The sequence below is a fragment of the Phoca vitulina genome, unplaced genomic scaffold, assembly GCF_004348235.1.
Source record: "Phoca vitulina isolate PV1807 unplaced genomic scaffold, GSC_HSeal_1.0 scaffold1, whole genome shotgun sequence".
Taxonomy (NCBI): domain Eukaryota; kingdom Metazoa; phylum Chordata; class Mammalia; order Carnivora; family Phocidae; genus Phoca; species Phoca vitulina.
This window is the reverse complement of record NW_022589704.1, coordinates 45385655-45405418: the sequence shown is the minus strand read 5'-3', so window position 1 is coordinate 45405418 and position 19764 is coordinate 45385655. Positions and strand designations below refer to the sequence as shown.

The window sequence follows — 19764 nt, the reverse complement described above, 5'->3', positions numbered from 1 at the left end:
GGAATTGTATAACGGGATAGATCAGAGTCATTATCACAGAGAGGAAAAAGATCAGTAAGTAAATAGGAAAAAAGTTGGAGGCTAGCTAACCATAGAGGCTTTCACTGTTTATTTTGAGATTGTTCCATATTTTATGACCAGAGTTGCTTTAAAAACATCGTAATTATGAAGACTTGCTGACATTTTGTAATGGGAATGTGAACTCCTCGATGTTGGGGAACGTTGTTTCCCCAGTGGCAATATGCTCCTCTGCCCCTCGATCTCCACTTCTCTCTGACTGACATCCTGTAGTCCGTGCCTCCCTGGTGCACTTTGATGATTTTACCTGGTTCGTACTCAGGTTCTCTGGTTGTGATCTTATAAACAGACTAAAAAGAATGTATCCTGGCCAGAATACTCTGAACTGTGAATAATTTTCAAGCAGAAAGATCTTCAATCACAGCCTAAAAAGCCTATGTCTACTTAGCATAGCTTTTAAAGAATCTTGATTGAGCATCATAGACAACTTCATGCCTTCCTTTAACACTGATTTTCAAGCAGTGGCAATTTCCACCACTAGCTGAAAACTACTAGAAGCATTCCACGGTTTTTATCACTTTCTTCTGGCACCAAATCTTGCATGTCTCAAGTAGTGGAAAGCCCTTTGGCAGTAAGACTTGCTTCCACCTGTGAAGCCTTTATTCTGATTTCTTAAGAGGAAGATTGATTTGATTATTAAAGTTGACTACGTCAGTGGTGAGCCTTTTGTTTTTTTGGTTAGGTCAGGGTGTGCATAGCGAGTGATCCCGGCACCCTTGGCAGTGCTCTTACCTGAAGAGATGCTGGAGGAAGAGATTAAAGAGAAACCATTTGGCTGCTCTTTTTGGAAGGACAGGAAAGCATGGCATACTTATTTTAGTGCAGGGCAATAAACCACAAACTACCTTCTAGACATTTTATTGTGGAAGTTGATATTTCATTTTATTCTCTGATTATAAAAATTGAAAGGTAAGTAGCTCAAGTAACAGTTCTGGATTTAATACATCACCAGTAGTTTAATTACCATACAACTGAAGACTTCAGCACAATCGTAGCATGTAGCTCCTCTTCTGTGGTGGCATAAACCTGAAAACTTACTATTTCCCCCCCAAAATTAGCAATTGAAAGTGTTTAAAGTGTCACTGCACTGTGAAATATTAAGCAGATGACATTTATAGATATTGTGACCATTAGATATTAATGGCTAAATACTATATGCAGCACTCCAAGTATGTTGTGCTCTGTAAATGTATTTGATAGGAAGTAGGTGTCTTCATCTGTGTAAATCATTCACTCATCTATTCACCTATTATGTACCAGGCATCTTTCTATCTAGTTATTTTCAAGAGACATTAATGAAATTAGAAATGCATAGCACCCAGGCATTTGTGCATTTTAAATTCTCGTAGGGTGTTTCTAATATACAACTAGATTTGAAACCATGTTTTTTAATAGTAAGGAAGAAAGACCACATTTCTTATTTTAGTGAAGGAAACGAGCAATAAAAAACGATGAAAAGTTAAACTACTGATAAATGCGAGAAAGGAAAATAAAACAGGGTAAGGGAAGAGGGCATGGCAGTGTGGAATTATTATAGAACAGTAGTCAAGGAATGAATGCCTCTTAGATGTGGTGACATTTGAGCAGAAGGTTAAATGATGGAGGGATGCAAAAGCTTATGTGCAGGTGTAGGAAAGGGGCTCAAGTAAAGACCCTAAGATAGGAATGATTATGGCTTGTTTGAAGCAGAGCAAGAAGACTTATGTGGATGGAATATAGGAGGAAGGAAGGAGGGAGAAGAAGATAAATGATAGAGACAGAGAGAGAGAGAGAGAGAGGGGGAGAGAAAGCATGAGCTAGCTCATGTAGGGCTTGTAAGTCTGTGTGAGCAGAAGCCATCAAATGATTTGATCTTATTTGCATTTTGAGACGATCATTATGACTTTATCATTAATATCATTACAGAAAAAATATGGAGGATATTCTTGGACATTACACATTTGATATTTGTTATAATTTGTCAGACGTTCACACCTAAAGCAAACTGATATAATTCTCTTTTGCAGATTAATTGTATGAGAAGAAAAACTTATTGGGGCAAATTGATGCTAATCCATGCAGCTTTTAATGACTTGGTTTAGAATGCAACTTGGTGCTTATCGTGCCTTTGATGTATGTATATGGTGATAATTATCCTGTTCTAATGGGGAGGAGGCACATTTCTTTTAGGAAAATGTACATGTCATTTATGTTCAATAAAATTTTTCCTTAATTCAAAGAGACTTTGAATAAAGCCTAGTTCCCCTCATGATTGCCTACCTTTCCAAATTTACTTCTACTTTTAAATTTAATTCTAAATTTACTTCTTAATGACAAAATGTTCAATATGAATACTGATATATACAGTCAGCTCAATTTTACAAAATAAAAATTATTTCATAGCTACTTTATGAACCTAATTTTATAAGCTCATTCTAGTTTTATGTCAGATCCCTCTGCTTTTCAGTTAACAATTTAGTTGTAATAATTGACTCATTTTCTGGAAATAAAAGTGTTAATCATGAAATCATCTCTATCTCCTCATTTTTCTAAGAGTATTATGAATAAAACTCTGGAGATACCTCGTGAGAAAGTGTTTTCTTGATGAAATAAAGAATCATGATATACTTTAGGAGCTTCAAAGTACGTAATAATATATTAAAAACATGAGAAATACCAGAGTAAAAGCATTGTTTAAATCTATTTATCCAAATGTTTTCCAAACATATTTGACTATAGAACGCTTACATGTGTGTGTGTATGTGTGTAAAACTTCGTATTTCATAGAACTAGTGTTTCTCAGAATTCATTTTGAGAAACATGGTTCCCACATATCTAGCTTTTATTTTTGCAAATGTTATTATTGATACTGCTTTACTCACCCGCACATGTTTATAAACAAAACAAAACAGTGGAAGACTTGTGATTCTTTTTGACACTGAGCAGATGTGAAGTTTATTCCCTTATTAGTGCCTGCAGGACTTACAAATAAACCTGTTAATCGTTTGTTGCTTGTTCTTCTAAAGTCTTAAATTTAATTCATAGATGACTTCAGGCTCTTCACAAAAAGAGTAGCTTCAGTACTCCTAGCCATGTGTCAAGATATTAAATGGTTGTATTTGTTTCATGAGCCCCTGAACATTAAGGAGCATGGATCTTTTCGTTCTGTTTATTCCTCTGTTTTCTGATTTAGAAGGCCTATGGGTACTACTGGCCAAGAGAGTATGATCATTCTTTGCATAGTGGCTTTTCCCGTCAAATATATAAAACTTGAAGCATGTGGAGAACTATCAGCAGTTACTTCTAACCAGTTAAAGGGAATATAATTCAGAAAAGGAAACCAATGCTTGGTAGGAGGAGGGTTCTGTCTAATAATAATAATTAAAAAAACACGGCTTGTAAAGACAGGTGACGATATAGCTGTCTTAAGTTATTGGAAAGCCCTTCCCACTCTTTTTTTAAATTTTTTTAAAAGATTTTATTTATTTATTTGAGAGAGAGAGAGAAACAGCATGAGAGGGGATAGGGTCAGAGGGAGAAGCAGGCTCCCCGCTGAGCTGGGAGCCCGATGTGGGACTCGATCCCAGGACTCCGGGATCATGACCTGAGCCGAAGGCAGTAGCTTAACCAACTGAGCCACCCAGGTGCCCAAGCCCTTCCCACTCTTAATTTCCCAGGAGCTGTGGAAGCATTACATTTTGAAAAAGTATCTCCTTCCTATTTCTCAATCTTTTCTATTAATATCATTGCCTGCTTTTTTCTTCTAGAAAACATTGTTTTTGTCAGTTTTGTTGTAAGAATTCAGAATTAATAACATTTAATTGCCTTTGGTACTTTCAAGCATTCATTGTTGTACCTTTGAACAATGATAGTATGTCTCTGTGTGTGACACTTCTAGTCTGTAAAAGATACGCAAGGAACTGTGGATTTGTAGGTGCTGTGCAGTAACTTTGTGGTCACTTGGGGAATTGAGTCCAGTGGACAGGAACTATCAAAAGCAATGGATGCACATCAAGAAATGGTTGACCTAGAGTTGAGTTTAGGGTGTTTGCAGGGACTGAATTAAGTATAAAACTTACCCTGAAAATTTCAAGGAAGCATTGACAGATGGTTAACAGGTGAGTGGCAGACTCAAGATTAGCATTTCTGAACTATGGCTGCCAGAGGGTAGAACAAGGAGTAGGAGAAACAGTGTAAGTAAGGAGAGTTAGTCTGGTTGTCAAGGTCAAGGTTTGTTAGTGTCTGTCAGTGGGATGGAGAAGATGGAATAGATTCTAGAGCTCTTTTAAAAGGGAAATGCCCAAGATGTGGTGACGGGGTGTAAAGAGTTGAGTAAAGGGAAGAAGTGTGATGTAAGTTGAAAAGTTGTTAGCATTTTCCTAGGTGAGAAATTTGGTAGCAGAAGAGCTTTGGCGGTCATGAAGATAAGGGCTTATTTAGACATGCCTAATTTGTGACACTTCTGCGTGCTGACCAGTGGCATTGACTTGCTCGTCATACTTCATATGCTTGTGTTCTATTGAATTTTATAGATTGTGTCCTATTAAACATACCAAATCTAAAAATTGCAGTTTTTCAAAAGGTATACTAAAATCTTCAATTTACATGCAGTGGGCTTAATGTATGCTATTACTACTTTATCATCTGTCTCATTTAGAACTAGCTGACCTCCCTCTAGGTTGCTCGGAAGAATCATTTACTATAGTTAAGTAAGTAAATCCTTGTTTCCTATCCAATCATCCTGCTCACAGTGCGCAAGTAATAGGAAGCCCTTTTGCGATTCAGTGCTCGCAAATCCCAGGGAAAGCCTTGTTGATTTTCCATGTGGGGGTTCAAATTTCTATTACATGGAGGGAATCATGATTACACTGAGAACACTGGGTTTCTTAGCACCCACTGAGAAGGGCCCACTGACCACTTCCTGATCCCCAGGACTACCTGGGTTACTTACTAGGACAGAAATATCTATGGAGAGAATTCACAGTGGACACTAAAGATTTTACTTCCAAGTAGCATGGTCAGAGTACTGGGTTCATTCTATTATGCACTCAGCATCGGCATTTGTGTGCTAATGAAGCCCAACTAATTTGAATGTTCTACCTCTAGGAAGTATAAAAATAAATCACATGTTTTTATTTGTTGTAGTAACAAATGGACAATGATTTTACCTTTATATGTAATTAGAAATTTTAGTTTATTTGAGCAGATAAATAGAACACAAATTCCTTGAAGGTGAAGAATCTACTTGTCTATTGTTGTATCACTACTGTCTGGACATATCCCTAACACTTAATATATATTGGTTACATGAATGGATTGTGGTTACTGGAACAGTATTCCCAGTTTTTCTGTTAGCATTTGTCCATGTCTGTGTGGATGGGCTAGGATGGATAGAGGAGAGGGTAGGTGTGGGGAAGTTGCCTCAGCTGTAGGTCAGACAGTTGAGCTCCACTGGGTAGACAGAAGCATAGTGTCCAAGGTTACTTTGGACTACCTTCAGGCGCTTCTGAGGAAATACATTAGCTCCAGGATTCAGGATGAAGCAACAGGGAGCTTTAGCTTGTGGGTATGGCCTAGCCATGGAGAAGCAGATGGCATTTAATAGGTAGACACCTGGGGCTTTCACAGGTGTTCTTTTGCAGTCTGGGCCTACCCGTGCCAGTGAGTGGGATTTATTTGTCAAGTTTCAGTTATGGAGGGAAAGTATAACAAAAGTACATTATTATCCTGGAAACTCAGAAACAGGCACCAAGATAGTAACGGGTATGTACCGAAGCCCACAAGAGGGATGCACAGTTAGAAACGTGGGCGTCTACATCCTTCTACCAGAATAGTGGCTTGAGGAGGGAGGAGGCCAGCAAGAAGAGTGACCTAGATTGCTGAATGAAAAATGGAAAAGCCTAGGCGCTTTGGCTGTAGGGTGGGTGGGGATCCAGCGTGAAGCCCAGGAATCAGGATGTGGTGATGTCCATGGGTGCACCTGTAACTATCAGTCCCCCCCTCCTCCTTTCTCCTTCTCAGTGTAGCTGTGCCTTGCCATCCTTTCTCTTTTCTCTTTCAACCTTCTCTTTCCCCTTTTCTCACTCTTCTTCCTCCCAGGTACAGGGTGTGATTTTGTAAGTACGGTAAAAACTCTGTACCTAATATTTTATAATATAGGAAAGTGAAATCTGATATATAACTGAGAATAATCTAGGAAAAATGGCTGGGCTTTCTTGGTGCTGAGGGATCCATAAAATTGAAAAGTGTATTTTTTCTGCTCTATTAATAGAGTCCAGGAATACATTTAACTTAGCTTCAAGTTAAAAAAAAACAAAACACATGCAAAATGTTTTAAGCACAATAAAGAAAATACAGAAGCTGTAGATAAATTATGTGTGCTTTATTGTTCTTAGGAAGAGAGAGAACAATCATAGCATAGGTTTGTTTGTTCTTGTTTGTTTTTATTTTGGAATTAGCTGTAGGGGAACAGAGGTCTACAAATGAAGAGCATTTTTTGGAGGGGACACTTTTTTCAGTGACTTGAGATGCCTAACAGATTTGTGTGGCCTTTATTTCCTTTTCTTTTCATTGGGTTGGTATGATTTTTTCAGAGTGTATTAATTTGTTAGGGTAAAAAAATATTATTTTTACAGTGTTGTATGTGATGTTTCATTCATTTGCAGTTTTAAAACTGGTAACATAGGTGGCTGTTGAGACCTGACAGAAGAGATGATGTTAGGTTCTTTGGATGCAGGGAGGAAGACTCATTTGAGTTACCTCAGTAAGGTTAAGTACTGAAGAAGACAGGAATCTCAGCCACACGTCTAGCCTTTAAGGGAACCCAGGGAAAATGGACTGCAATTCAGAAATGGGAGTAACCGATTCCCTCCTTGCCCCCTACTTGGCAGAGTTGATTCTCTGCCATTGGGATGACGTAGCTCCCTCTGTCTTTGCTTTATCTGCCGCTACCAGTATTCTCTCTATTCTATGTAATATTTCTTTACCTTCTTCTGACTCAGTGTCTGATCACCCATAATCATTATTCTTTATGACTTCTACTGCCTGATAACATCGGTAAAGCATCTTCTCCCTAGGCGGCTTGTTTTCTGCTCCAGTTACAAATAGTCTGGTTGTCTTCCCTGTCAGGATTCAGAATGTAGAGCATGTTCTTGGTCGGGGTAATCCACTCTTGTTTTGTTTAGGTGGAGCTTTTGCACTAGGTCCCCACTTAAGCCTTAGATGATCTAGTCTTAGCTCAGGTCCTCAGGCCAGTCTCCTCAGAGGGAAAGGGTTATGTTGAGTGCCTTGAGGGAAGTTATTCCTCCAGTAGGAGGATGAGGGCAAGACCTTTATTGATGGATTTATAGGCACAGCAGGCATTTGGGGAGCAATAGATGGCTAGTTTGAGTATAGTGAGAAATTACTTTGGCACAAGGAGTGTAGCAGTTGGAGGACCCCCTGCTGCTCGTAGTTGGCCTTCCATATATTTTTGCCTTGAACAAATGAGAAATAGTTGTTCCTCACTTAGTTTCCTTAGATCTCATTGCATATTTTATTTGTCACCCCCCCTCATTTACTTCGCAGATTTTCCTTTCAACTTAATTTTCATTTATTACTTTATGGGTTATTTTAATCTATAGGTGGGACTTGAAAATATATAAATAACTTTTTTTAAAAAGATTTTATTTATTTATTTGAGAGAGAATGAGAACTAGAGAGAGAGAGAGAGCACATACACAGAGGGAGATGGGGAGAGAGAAGCACACTCCCCGCTGAGCAGGGAGCCCGATGTGGGGCTCGATCCCAGGACCCCGGGATCATGACCTGAGCCAAAGGCAGACGCTTAACCGACTGAGCCACCCAGGCACCCCGAAAATATATAAATAACTTATACAAGGAGTTAAACTTACTTGGTAATGGTGACATCTATAAGTATGTAAGGCTCTTTCAGTTTTAAAAAGTGATAAAGATTGCTTCTCAGAGTATTGTTGCTGTCTTGAATATGTTACTTCTCTGCAAAGTCCCCAAATAGGTACTCAAAGACACTACAGGAAACCCTGGCAAAAAAGCAGAGTTAGAGATTTTGAAATGTGAGACCTATTGCTTTTAAATGTATGTGCTGCTTGTATTTAACTGTGTGTGTGTATGTGTGGTTTATTATTGTTGTTTTTGTTTGTTTGATTTTTGGCAAGGTGGAGCTTGATGACCTATTAAGAGTTTTCTCTCTTCTAGCTCTCCTTTGCCTATCCCCCACCAACTCCTTCCCAGATATCTCGTGAGCATTTACTATGTACCAGCCACAAAGAAAGTGATGCAGTTTTTATCTAACTCACATATACAGTGAGCCTGTGATTGCTGTACTTATAATTCAACTGGCAAGATGTAAGTATGTTGAATAGAATGGTTTCCTTGATTAGGCAGCAATTTTCATTGGTGTACAAGCATCTGATCTATTTTTCAGACTTCACACTGTGTCTGTTTTCTTCTGTAGTAGGTTTTCTTGGCAGGTACTAATAGAAAAAAAAATAAACTTCATTATTTCATTTGGCAATAAGAAATTTGTAGCGTAGAATAGTTTTCTCACATGAGCTTGCTTTAGCCATAATAGGTGAGGATTTTTCTTTAACAGTATTATCAGTAGTCATAGTTTGAAAAAAAAAAAAAAGTGAAATAAGATGATAAATAGTACACAGGATTTTAGCATGCAAACTAGAGGGTTATCCTCTAGTTGTGAAAAGGAAATAAAAAGAGTCAGAATTCCTGAGTTGTGATCTTGGCTCTGATGCTTGTAACTCATCTCTCAGTATTGATTTTCTTTTTTGGTAAAAGAAGGACCCTACATAGAGGACAGGGCTGTTTTTGAAAAACAAGATGTCATTATAACCGTGAAAACATTTTGAAAAGTTAAACTTACACATTCATCACCATTGAGACATGTTCAGAATTAAGTTAGATGCAAGTGCTTAATGGGATGACATCTATTTTGGCGTTTATAACAGCAAGTTAGAGTTCGTATGCATGCTGACTCCTCTGCTAGATGAGCAGCTTCATGACTTCATCTGTATCCCCAGTAAACAGCACTGAGCTGGTGTTCATTAGCGTTCATTGGATGAGTAAAACTGGGTAGAGAGGAGGAAGGAGCATATTCATAATATCACTGATTATTATAAACTAGTGCACTAGCTTTCAGTTACATTTTAGAGAGGGGAGTCCATCCCACAGGTACCTAGGTCATGGTTTCCTTTTGCTTTAGTCTATGAGATTGGAAGGCTTTTGTTCCTTTCATTTTGCTTTTTTTGCTGTAAATGGTTATAGCAAAACAGAGATGTGCTCTTGGTAATATGATCTTAAGTAACTGAATGAAATGAAGTCTTCATAGTCTGAAGGAATGTACTGTACTGATTCGATTTTAAGTGTTTTCATTCATAGCAAAGAGCTAAAAACTGGTTTACCTCGCGTTACCGAGTCGGGAGTTTTCCAGAGGGACCCGCTGTGGCTAACATTAGTACTTTCTACTTAATAATAGATTTAGAGCGTTTGGAAGACTGCGTTTTGGTCATTTACTTCTTCTAACTACTCAGAGCTCGGAAATCAGATACACTTGGTATATTACATGATCTTCTTTTCTCTGTGGCTCAGTGTTGAATTCTTATGAAATGTCTTTGCAGAAACTTTACTTGCAGGTGTGGAACTCTGACATCACTTGTTGGAAAAGGGGAATTTGGTTGTAAATTTTACTTTTTTAGCACAAGTTATAACTTCTCCTGGAATGCATCCTTTTCGGCTAGTAACATGATCTCATATTTGTATAGTACTTTACATTTCTGAAAGTGCTTTTATAGATAGATAGCTCGTTTGAAAATACCCCAAGAGAGAGGAAGCATAGGTATTATTAACATCATGTGGCAAGTGCTCTGTTGGTTACTTTGACCTACCTTACATGTAAAATATTTGTCAAATGAAATTAGACTTGACCTAATTATGATGACATTTCTACACGTTTTACTCTTTTGATAAATCTGTGAACAAAGAAAAGACCTGCTCTATCTATGCTAAACCATATCATTGGATTCTGGAACTTGGGGAGATTAGGTTCAAATGAGATGATTGCAATCTTCTTTGCTCACAGGCAAGATAGGAAACCATCTTCATTTATCACAAAGTAACTGAAGAATAACTGAAAAACTAGAGATCTCTTTGATGTTTTGTCTGGATAGAAATAATTCCCTATTGACGAGGAAAATGTGTAACAGAGGAGGCTGAAGAGAAGTTATTAGCTTGGGTAAATATAATGCTTGTTTCTTATAAGTATTTTATGTATTCAGTTGATAGCATAGACTCTATCCTGTGGAGTTGGGGGAAGGAATGATTCAAACATAGAGTTACAGTTTATGACCTCTTTCTTCAGTGATTATAGTTTATTGAATTTTGTTTGAGATGGAGCTGAAGTCTAAAAGAGGGGGAAAATGGAGAAGAAAATTCTAGGGAAGGATCAGGTACCTTTGGAGAACAATGCTTATTTAGATAGCATATTACATTTGAACCTATTTAAGAAAAAAGAAAACGAGATTTGCTCAGCTAAACTTTCTTTATAGCTGACATTTATTTGGGGAGAACTTCTGGGTGCCTTACGATATTTTGTGCACTGAGTCTTCAAAAATAAATTGTGAAATTATAAACCCAGGTATTTGATATATCCTTATTAAGTCTCTTATAAAATAAAGTTGGGTTTATTTTTCCAGCTTTGTAAACAGTGATAGTTCCAAGTCTTTATTTTTTTTTATTTTTTTTTTAAAGATTTATTTATTTGAGAGAGAATGAGAGAGCACATGAGAGGGGGGGAGGGTCAGAGGGAGAAGCAGACTCCCTGCCGAGCAGGGAGCCCGATGCGGGACTCGATCCAAGGACTCCAGGATCATGACCTGAGCCGAAGGCAGTCGCCTAACCAACTGAGCCACCCAGGCGCCCCCAAGTCTTTATTTTTGATAGGCCATTCAGATACTACATAGTAGATATCAAATCCTTATCAGATAGGGAAAAGCTATTAAAGGGTTGGGTGTCAACATAAATAATTGCCCTAGAAACTTCTATGACCAGTTAGTAAGGCACAATGTTTACTTAGGTGTTGTCTTTGTGAAAAGTTCCAAAGAAATATGAAAATAACTTATTAGAGTAGAATCAGGTAGGAATAATTCTATTAAGCTGCCAATCAGGTCTTTATTTGCTTTTATGTAAAACATAAAATTAATTCATCAGGAATTAAGAGAGATTATTCATCTTGTGTAATTTTTAATTAATAAATGCTCCACATCACCTATTGCATATCAGATTTATAAAGTTGTTCATATCCATCCTGAATCTGTTTATTTACCAGTTATTTAAATCAATCACATTTATGCTGTCTTCAATTGAAGTTAAGATATAACGCTCCAGTCTAAAGTTCATGAAAGCCCGTATTGTATCATTTTTTTTTTTAAGATTTTATTTATTTATTTCAGGGAGAGAGATTGAGAGAGAGAGCAAGCGAGCACAAGCAGGGGGAGGGGCAAAGGGAGAGGGAGAAGCAGAAGCAGGCTCCACACTGAGCAGGGAGCCCGATGCGGGGCTCCATCCCAGGACCCTGGGATCATGACCTGAGCCGAAGGCAGATGCTTAACTGGCTGAGCCACCCAGGCACCCCTATATTATATCATTTCTTAAGAAAACACAAACGTTTTCAAAAATAAAAACAAAAGCAAAACAAAAAAGAAAAGCAAACATTTTAAACTATGTAAGTTCTGCCCTCTTAATTATTTTTTAAAAAATATTTATGGGGTGTCTGGGTGGCTCAGTTGGGTAGGCGTCTGCCTTTGGCTCAGGTCATGATCCCAGGGTCTTCGGATCCAGCCCTGCATTGGTTCCAGGCTCAACAGAGAGCCTATTTCTCCCTCTCCCTCTGCCCCTCCCCTCCACTCGTGCTCTCTCTCGCTCTTTCTCTCAAATAAATAAATAAAATCTTAAATAAAAAATTAAAAAATATTTATTTATTTATTTGAGAGGACAGGAGCAAAGGGGCAGAGGAAGAGGGAAAGAGAATCTTAAGCAGATTCCCCGCTGAACACAGAGCCTCGGGGCGGGGTTTGATCTCAGGACCCTGAGATTCCAATCCAAGCTGAAATCAAGAGTTGGTAATTTAACGGACTGAGCCATCCAGGTGCCCCTCTGCCCTCTTAATTATTAAAAACCTACTAAAGACTCATCTGACCTTTCATGTCCTTTTCAGCTTCTAATAGCAGCAGATACCTTCAAAACACCAAAAAAGTAGCTGAATAACAATTTTGTAGAACACATTTTTTTTTAATGTATCTTTCAATTATTTGGCCCATTTTATACTGTTAGCTCAATTTGGAGAAAGTCAAATGAAAATTCAATAAAATAGGGACACCTGGATAGCTCAGTGGGTTAAGCATCTGCCTTTGGCCCAGGTCATGATTGTGGGGTCCTGGGATCGAGTCCCGCATCAGGCTCCCTGCTCAGTGGGGAGGCTGCTTCTTCCTCTGCCTCTGCCCCTCCTCCCTGCTCATGCTGTCTCTCTCTGACAAATAAATAAAGCCTTTAAAAAAAATTCAATAAAATAGGGCACCTGGGTGGCTCAGTCGTTAAGCGTCTGCCTTCAGCTCAGGTCATGATCCCAGGGTCCTGGGATCGAGTCCCACATCGGGCTCCCTGCTCGGCAGGAAGCCTGCTTCTCCCTCTCCCACTCCCCCTGCTTGTGTTCCTGCTCTCGCTATCTCTCACTCTGTCAAATAAATAAATCTTTAAAAAAAAAAAATTCAATAAAATACATATTATACATTAGTAAATAGCATATATTCCAGAGTGATCATTTGCTTGAACTTGACAGAAAACCAATTAAAATTCAGTTAAACGAAACAAAATAGATATTGGTTATTGCAGTTCAAAGTTCTAGAGTGATGCTTCAGGCAAGGCTGAATCCAGGTACTCAGTTGTTTCTCTCTCATGGCTCTGTTTTTCGCTGAGTTGGTTTCTTTTGAAGGTAGGAAATGAGAAGACAAAACAGCCATCAGTCTTTCAATCCTCAATTTAATCAACTCATATGGAAAGGGATTGCTTCTTTCCATATAGTTGTAGAAAAAGGTGCTGATTTGATTTTCCTTATTTTAACTTAGGGCACATTTCCATTCCTGAGTAACTAATTATGACTAGGGTCCTGGTACTCTCAGGCTAGTCTTGGAACTAGCACTAGAGCCACCCCAGTCAAACATAACTACCAGGAGGAAGGGAAGGAGTATAGGTCTGCAAATAAAACCCAGGTTGCAGTTATGAGAATGTGGTTTTTTTGTTTGCTTTTTGTTTTTTGTTTTTCCCACAGGAACGTGATGGCAGGAAAGTGCAATGTATGTATATATTAAATTAAATGAAGAGTGCAATGTATGCTGTAAGGTGAAAATACCATTGAGCAAAAGAACAGCAGGTTAAAATGGTACACTAGTATTTCATAGCAGATCAACATAAAGGATGGTTGCAAAATCTTGATACTGAAAATGTTTGATTGCTGAAGAAAGGCCTTGAAACATAACCAGTCAGCATATAAAATACTTATGGATGATAGCACCTCAAAAGACTATTTCCTCATCTGTAAGATAATAATTAGTTAATAGTAGATGCATTTATATACTTTTTATGTGCTGAATTATATTGATACAGAAGGTTTTCTAGATTTTATTGAGCAGTGTTTATATAATTTAAGTTAATTATATCCAATTATAGTGTTATTGCAATTAATTTAGAGACAAAGATGAATAAAAATCTCCTTCCCATCTTCCACCTTAACTGTGGGAAATTGGAACACTGAATTATAGCTCACTGAAATTTGCCTTTAAATACATTACATACTTCATAGATATTAACATGAATAAAATTAAACTCCACAGGACTGGAAAAATTAAGCTAATGACTTTTTATGTAACCCAAGTTAATGAGTATTTTCTGCCCCAATTTTTTATTAAGGAATCAACCACAGTTTCTTGATTTCCTTCATTTCAGCAGTCTCTGTTGTGTGGCTATTTACAAAAATGCTTTATAAGAGCATTTATTGAAAAGGTGCTCCATTTCCACAAACACTGAAATATATTTATATAGTTTTACACTTTTTTAGTAATAAAGATTTTCAAAACTTAAGGGTGGCTTTTAGCATAGGTGTTTTATAATTTTTTTTTTTAGTCTCCTGAGTATGTTTTGATATATTAAAATACTATGTAAAGAATAGTAACTCATGATTTTGTTTTCTGAGATAAAGGAAGGAAGGAAAGAAGAGTGCAGAGAAAGTAAGGAAGAAAAGAGGGAAGAAGGAAGGACAGAAGGAAGGAGCTTAAAATATGGAGACTATTTGGAAAAAATTCTGTTTTTAAAGAACGTGGTGTTGAAATCCATATTGGCAGTGTTTTAGAAATAATCCTAGTATTAGAACTAAATAAGATGATTAATTAAAAAATTAAAGCTAATTAAATTTATAAAATATATTAGACAGATACAACCATTAAATAAAATTCTTTGACACCTTTGATAATGAGTTAGCTGCTTTAATGCCTTTGTATTCGCTCAGAGCTAAGATCTTAAAGTAAGGACTAACAACTTACATTATTTTGTAGGTAAAAAATATAACTGACATTAAGGGAAACTGAAAACCAGCCTTTCCTTATCTAATGACGGAACTGAGTGGTGAATGTAGTTACTTGGGAGAAGAGCAATGAAGACAGAGGGAATAAAAATCCAAAGGCTTTGAGGTATATATTTGTATCAAAATCTCAGAAAACCTCATTAAAATATAAATACAGCACACCAAAAGGAAAATAAAAATTATAAAATAAGTATTTAATAAATTAAGTACATAAAAGTTGTACCTTACTTGCAGTTAAATAAATACACATTTTAGAAAAAGACAAATTTTTGAACAATCAAATTGTCAAAGATTAAGAAAAAAATCGTTGCTGGCAAGGATGGCTGTAATTAGCATCATCATCTGCTGTTGGTGGAAGCCTTTGTTGGTTTATCTTTCTAGAAAACAACTTGGTGATGTGTATGAAAACACCTGAAAGATCAAATACTTTTGAACTAGTAATTTCATTTCTAGGAAGCCTTAATAAAGCAATAATTTGAGACGAACACAAATATTTATGTGATATGTATTGCAGTTTTCTTTGTAATATGTAAGTATGGAACGATAGCAGAAGTAATAAAATGATTGTGAATTACTGAGTCCTATTTTTATGTGCCAGGCACAATGAGTACTGCTGTGTATGGAATGTCTCATGTCTTTCTTTCTAAATTCATATGATGTAGAGTTAGTGTTTATTTGTTAATTTCCCTACCACTGTATTCATAATAAATTAGATTTCCTTGGTGGAATCACCTTTATCCTGTGTAGTAGCCATGTGATTTAGGAGAACTGACCATATCTGTATCTCCAGGAATGCACCCTGGTTGGCCAAAGCGACTCAGTGACTCTGCACTCCCAGTGATTGGTTGGGGATGTGCATGTCACCTTCCTGGCTCAAACAGAGTAAATCCCAGAACTTTTGATGACTGACTGAGGGAGAATAGCTTTGTCTCCTGTTGCTCTCTTGCTCTTCTTTTTTCCTCATTCCTCCAAACATTGCTAAGATTTCCATCCCTTTCCCTAGTCAGATTTAGTTGATTCTTCGAATTCGTATTGCATTAAAAAAGTTTCTCTACCGTACTATGAATTTCACTCTGCCCTACATCATTCATTAACTTAAGTCATGAATTTTTAACCTGTGGCCTGTTGTCAGCATTTCGGATCAGTCTCATTGCCTGGGCTGTGTTTTTTACATAAAAGGTTCTTAATATTTGAGAGACCAGAGTTTGTGAAGAGTTAATGTTAAAAAAGAACAAAGGCTCTACCTTAACCTACTTAGGCTGAAAAATATAATAACCGAAAGTTTCACGGAAAGTGACTTGTGTTTCCCACTGATTTCACCAGAAAGGGTGAATGACTTGATAATTGTTCTCCAACTTCTTCTAATTAGGAAAATTTCCTGCTGGTGACAGCTTGAAAGCACCTCTAAAAGTTTCATGTCAAATTCAGAGGAAAGAACTGGGTTGAATTTGTTTTTAAATTGGCGAATTTAAAATTGTTATTAATTCTGAAATAGTTTGTCATGTGTCATCCTCTGTCACTTTTTTCTTTCCATAATGAGAGCTGAGGAAAGGGAACTTAACATGCACATTGAATGACAACAGATGGTAGGAGTTCTTGGTCCAGACTGACATCTCTGAGAATAGGAAAGCCCAGGGCCAGAGTTGTCTTGGTCTTGCTCTGTTCCTACATGAATTAAATCCCAAGCACCATTCCAGGTTTACCTCTTACAAATATGAATGCCTAGAGTCTATTTCTATTTTGCATTACCATTTAACAAATATACATAGATTTCTAAGCAGCAGTTTGCTTATCTCACCTTCTCTCTTTCATGATCTCCTGAGAGCCACATTTGCCACATGATCTTCCTAAAATACATATCTTCTTGCTCCACTTTCCTGTTTTATCATACTCCTACCATCTTTAGGGTAAAATCCAAATTTCACGGCATGGCATTCAAGAACCTTCCCGATATGGCCTTACCTTACTGCTAAAATCTCTTCTAAAACAATTCTGTAAACATTCTCTTTTCAAATCCTATATACCTAACTGCTTGCCTATCCTTGAAGGTGGCATGTTGTTTCTTATTCTTGTGCCTTTGCTTATGATGTTCCCTCTGCCAACTGTGGCCTTTCCCATTTTCTTCATCGGATGACTTCTAAACTGAAGGTTCACAGATTCCATCTTTTCTAGTGGGACTTTCCTAAACATTTCTACGTTTCTTCTGCACTTGACCTTGCCGTTAACATCATCCTTATCAATTGATGAATGCAAAGGTGGCCGTGGACTTATTTTCTTCTCCCTGATGACTGATAAAATTGGGTATTCAGTACATGCTCAATGAATTTTTTTCTGATGAACTAAATTAATTTTCCAACTTTACATTCCTTAGAGCATAGGGGTATAGTTATGAATGTATGTATGTCCCTGCCTCGGTGAGAAGACTAAAATGAACAGGAAGTGATTGTGCTGAGCCACTGTGACAATTTATACCCTTTTCCCTGGGGCATTAGAGTGAAAACATTTGAGAAGACATCATTAAGAAGAGATTCTAAGGCATCTGGACTAAGATGCTAACGCATGCTAAGTCATTTGGACTTTGTCCAGAGGGTGATACAACCAACTTCCTTGTTACTCAGCTCATGGCCGACTGCTAATGGGTTGGTGAGGATGTGAACTGGGAGAAGAAACAAAATGGCGTCTTTTGTGTTAAGTAGAATAGAATTTATTCTGATTTAACTTTATGACAATGGGTAAAGAAAATGAGGGATTATAATAATGCCAGGTTTCTGCTTGAATAATTAGAATGAAAATTACAGTATTAATTAAAATCACAGGACAAAAAAAAAAAAAAAAAAGGAAAAAGAAAATCACAGGCCAAAGATCTGCTTTTGTATATTTTGAATTTAGTTGCCCAGAGAGAATAAAAGATGAGTATCTAGGAAAACTTTCTTTTGCAACATTTTGTAAATTAGTTTGGGATATTGCTAAGTTCTTGGGGCTAGCTATAAAAAGAAAAATAAGTAGCAAAATGATTTTGAGAAAGTTTTAAGATCATGATAATGCTGGTTTCTATTTCATTTCATGACCAGAAGAAATATGTCTTAGCCTGGCTTGTTTGTTTTAGTTGGTTTTACTGTGTATGAAATACTTAAAGATACCATGTTGCATTAACAGATTGAAGCATGTAGTCATATTGCAATGTTAATCATGTTAGTTTCTTAAACTAACACTGTTGGGAAAAATGAAGGTTCTGGTAAAGAAATGACTGGCATCACTTAATTTCATATACATCTTCAAATTTCATATCAATATATAATAAATGGTGGCAAAATAAGATGAAATTGAGTGTATTATGTTCATACTAAAATTTTAAGAATCAAGTTGGAAATAAGATTTTATATTTTAAAATAAAAATATAATCAAAAGAACAACCCATAAGCACATCTCATTTTTTGGAAGAATATTTGAAAATGCTCTTTATGTGCACAAATTTAATCATATCAGACATGGGACAGTCCACTTCAGAGTATATGTCATTTTCTTGCAAGAAGAAAGAAAGAAGTAGGCACAAGTTCATTCTTGTTTTTTAATGTGGATATTTTCGTGCTCTTCTTTATTCTGTCACGTTGCATAATATATTCTAGGCTGAAAACATTTTCTCAGTAAGACTGGATTTCAGTCAATCTGAGATAGAAATACAAACTATGGGGATGTTAAATTGAATTAACCACTTTAAGGAAAATATTTACTTTCCTATAATATTTTGGAATGGGATTTTTTTGGAATAGTCTTGTTACTTATGTTATCTTAGGGGATTTCTTTCTTATTTATTTTCATAAGACCAATATTTGCACAAAATAGAAAAATTATCATTATGTTAAAAAAGAACTAATTTTGTCTCTCCTTTTCTCCCTTCTCCCTAAAACAAAACAGAAAAATGATCTAGTTAGTCACTTTGGAAATCATGACATAGTTTCACGGTTACCTTTTAGCTGTGTCATGTTTGAATTCTAAAGCTAGAGGTATGTGGTAATGGAGCCTTTACATTTTGAGGAACGAGAAAATGAATTGTATCATATATATACCCTAAGATTTAGTAAACGCTAAGAGAGTACCATGTGATTTAATAAACAATAGGCATCACTGGGTAGATAAACTTTTTTTCACTAAAATTATAAAATACCCGTATATGGCCTTACAATAAACCATGCTCATATTTTAATTCAAATTTTATAGTCATTGTTGTGGTAGATGTTGTTGATGATCTGTCTGTAAACCCTTTCCTTTAGTGTCTCCCAAACAAACATATTTACTTGAATTATTACGTCAGACTTTGCCTCTGGGGCCACCTAAACGAAGATCCTTTCTTTTCTTTCTAAAGTTTTGTTAGAAAATGAACCGGAATAGCATGAAAAAATAGACAAACAGACTTCTAAAGAAAATTGTAGCTAAGAGGGAAAAAGGTAGTGTTCAGAATATTCACATGGCTAAGACACAAAGAGGCAGAAATAAAATATTTGAGATCTGCTTTTAGTCTATAATTTGAGAAAGTCAAAAATATAGATCTGGCTTTACCAACAGTCTGTATTAAAGTTATGGAGGGAAGCAGAACAAAAGAGTGAGGTACATTTTTGTATTTTTGCCAAAACAAAACAGAAAAAACAGCTATTTTGACAAGAAGAGATACTATACTGTGAATATTTTTGCTAGTATTTGAAATTTATATCAGAGGTACATTTGAAGTGACCAAATTAAGGGAAGGCATAATTTGTGTTGCATCTGGAAAGGCTTTTTCCTTTCGTCTGCTGGAATAAAAAATGTAAAAATCTTCATCAGCCACATATAGCATGAGAATGAATAGAAGGATAAGTTACCTAAATGCTTCTCCTTAGCAGTGGAAGTGCAATGAAAGTTAAAATAGATCAGTGCTTTCTAAAATTCTGTTTCATCTTCTTAATCAGGGACGGAGTATGCACTTGGTTGGTTTAATTAGCTGCTGACTGGAGGAGATAGCAGGGGCTAGCTGTAGGGGGAGGGGGTGTATTGTCAACCAGCTATCACTG

At 36.7% G+C, this 19764-nt stretch overlaps 1 protein-coding gene across 19 annotated transcripts in view; it reads left to right on the top strand.

Annotated features, from left to right (window-relative positions):
* GULP1 (GULP PTB domain containing engulfment adaptor 1) overlaps positions 1-19764 on the top strand; it is a 254972-nt gene that overhangs the window by 64727 nt on the left and 170481 nt on the right. For 11 of the 19 annotated variants that reach the window (XM_032406429.1, XM_032406438.1, XM_032406456.1 and 8 more), the window contains exons 2-3: positions 8272-10321; positions 14691-14825. The exons of 7 other annotated variants lie outside the window; for them this stretch is intronic. The gene's annotated coding sequence lies outside the window, so the exon portion shown is untranslated. The remainder of the gene's footprint in view (positions 1-8271; positions 10322-14690; positions 14826-19764) is intronic. One more of the 19 variants, XM_032406354.1, reaches the window with a different exon arrangement.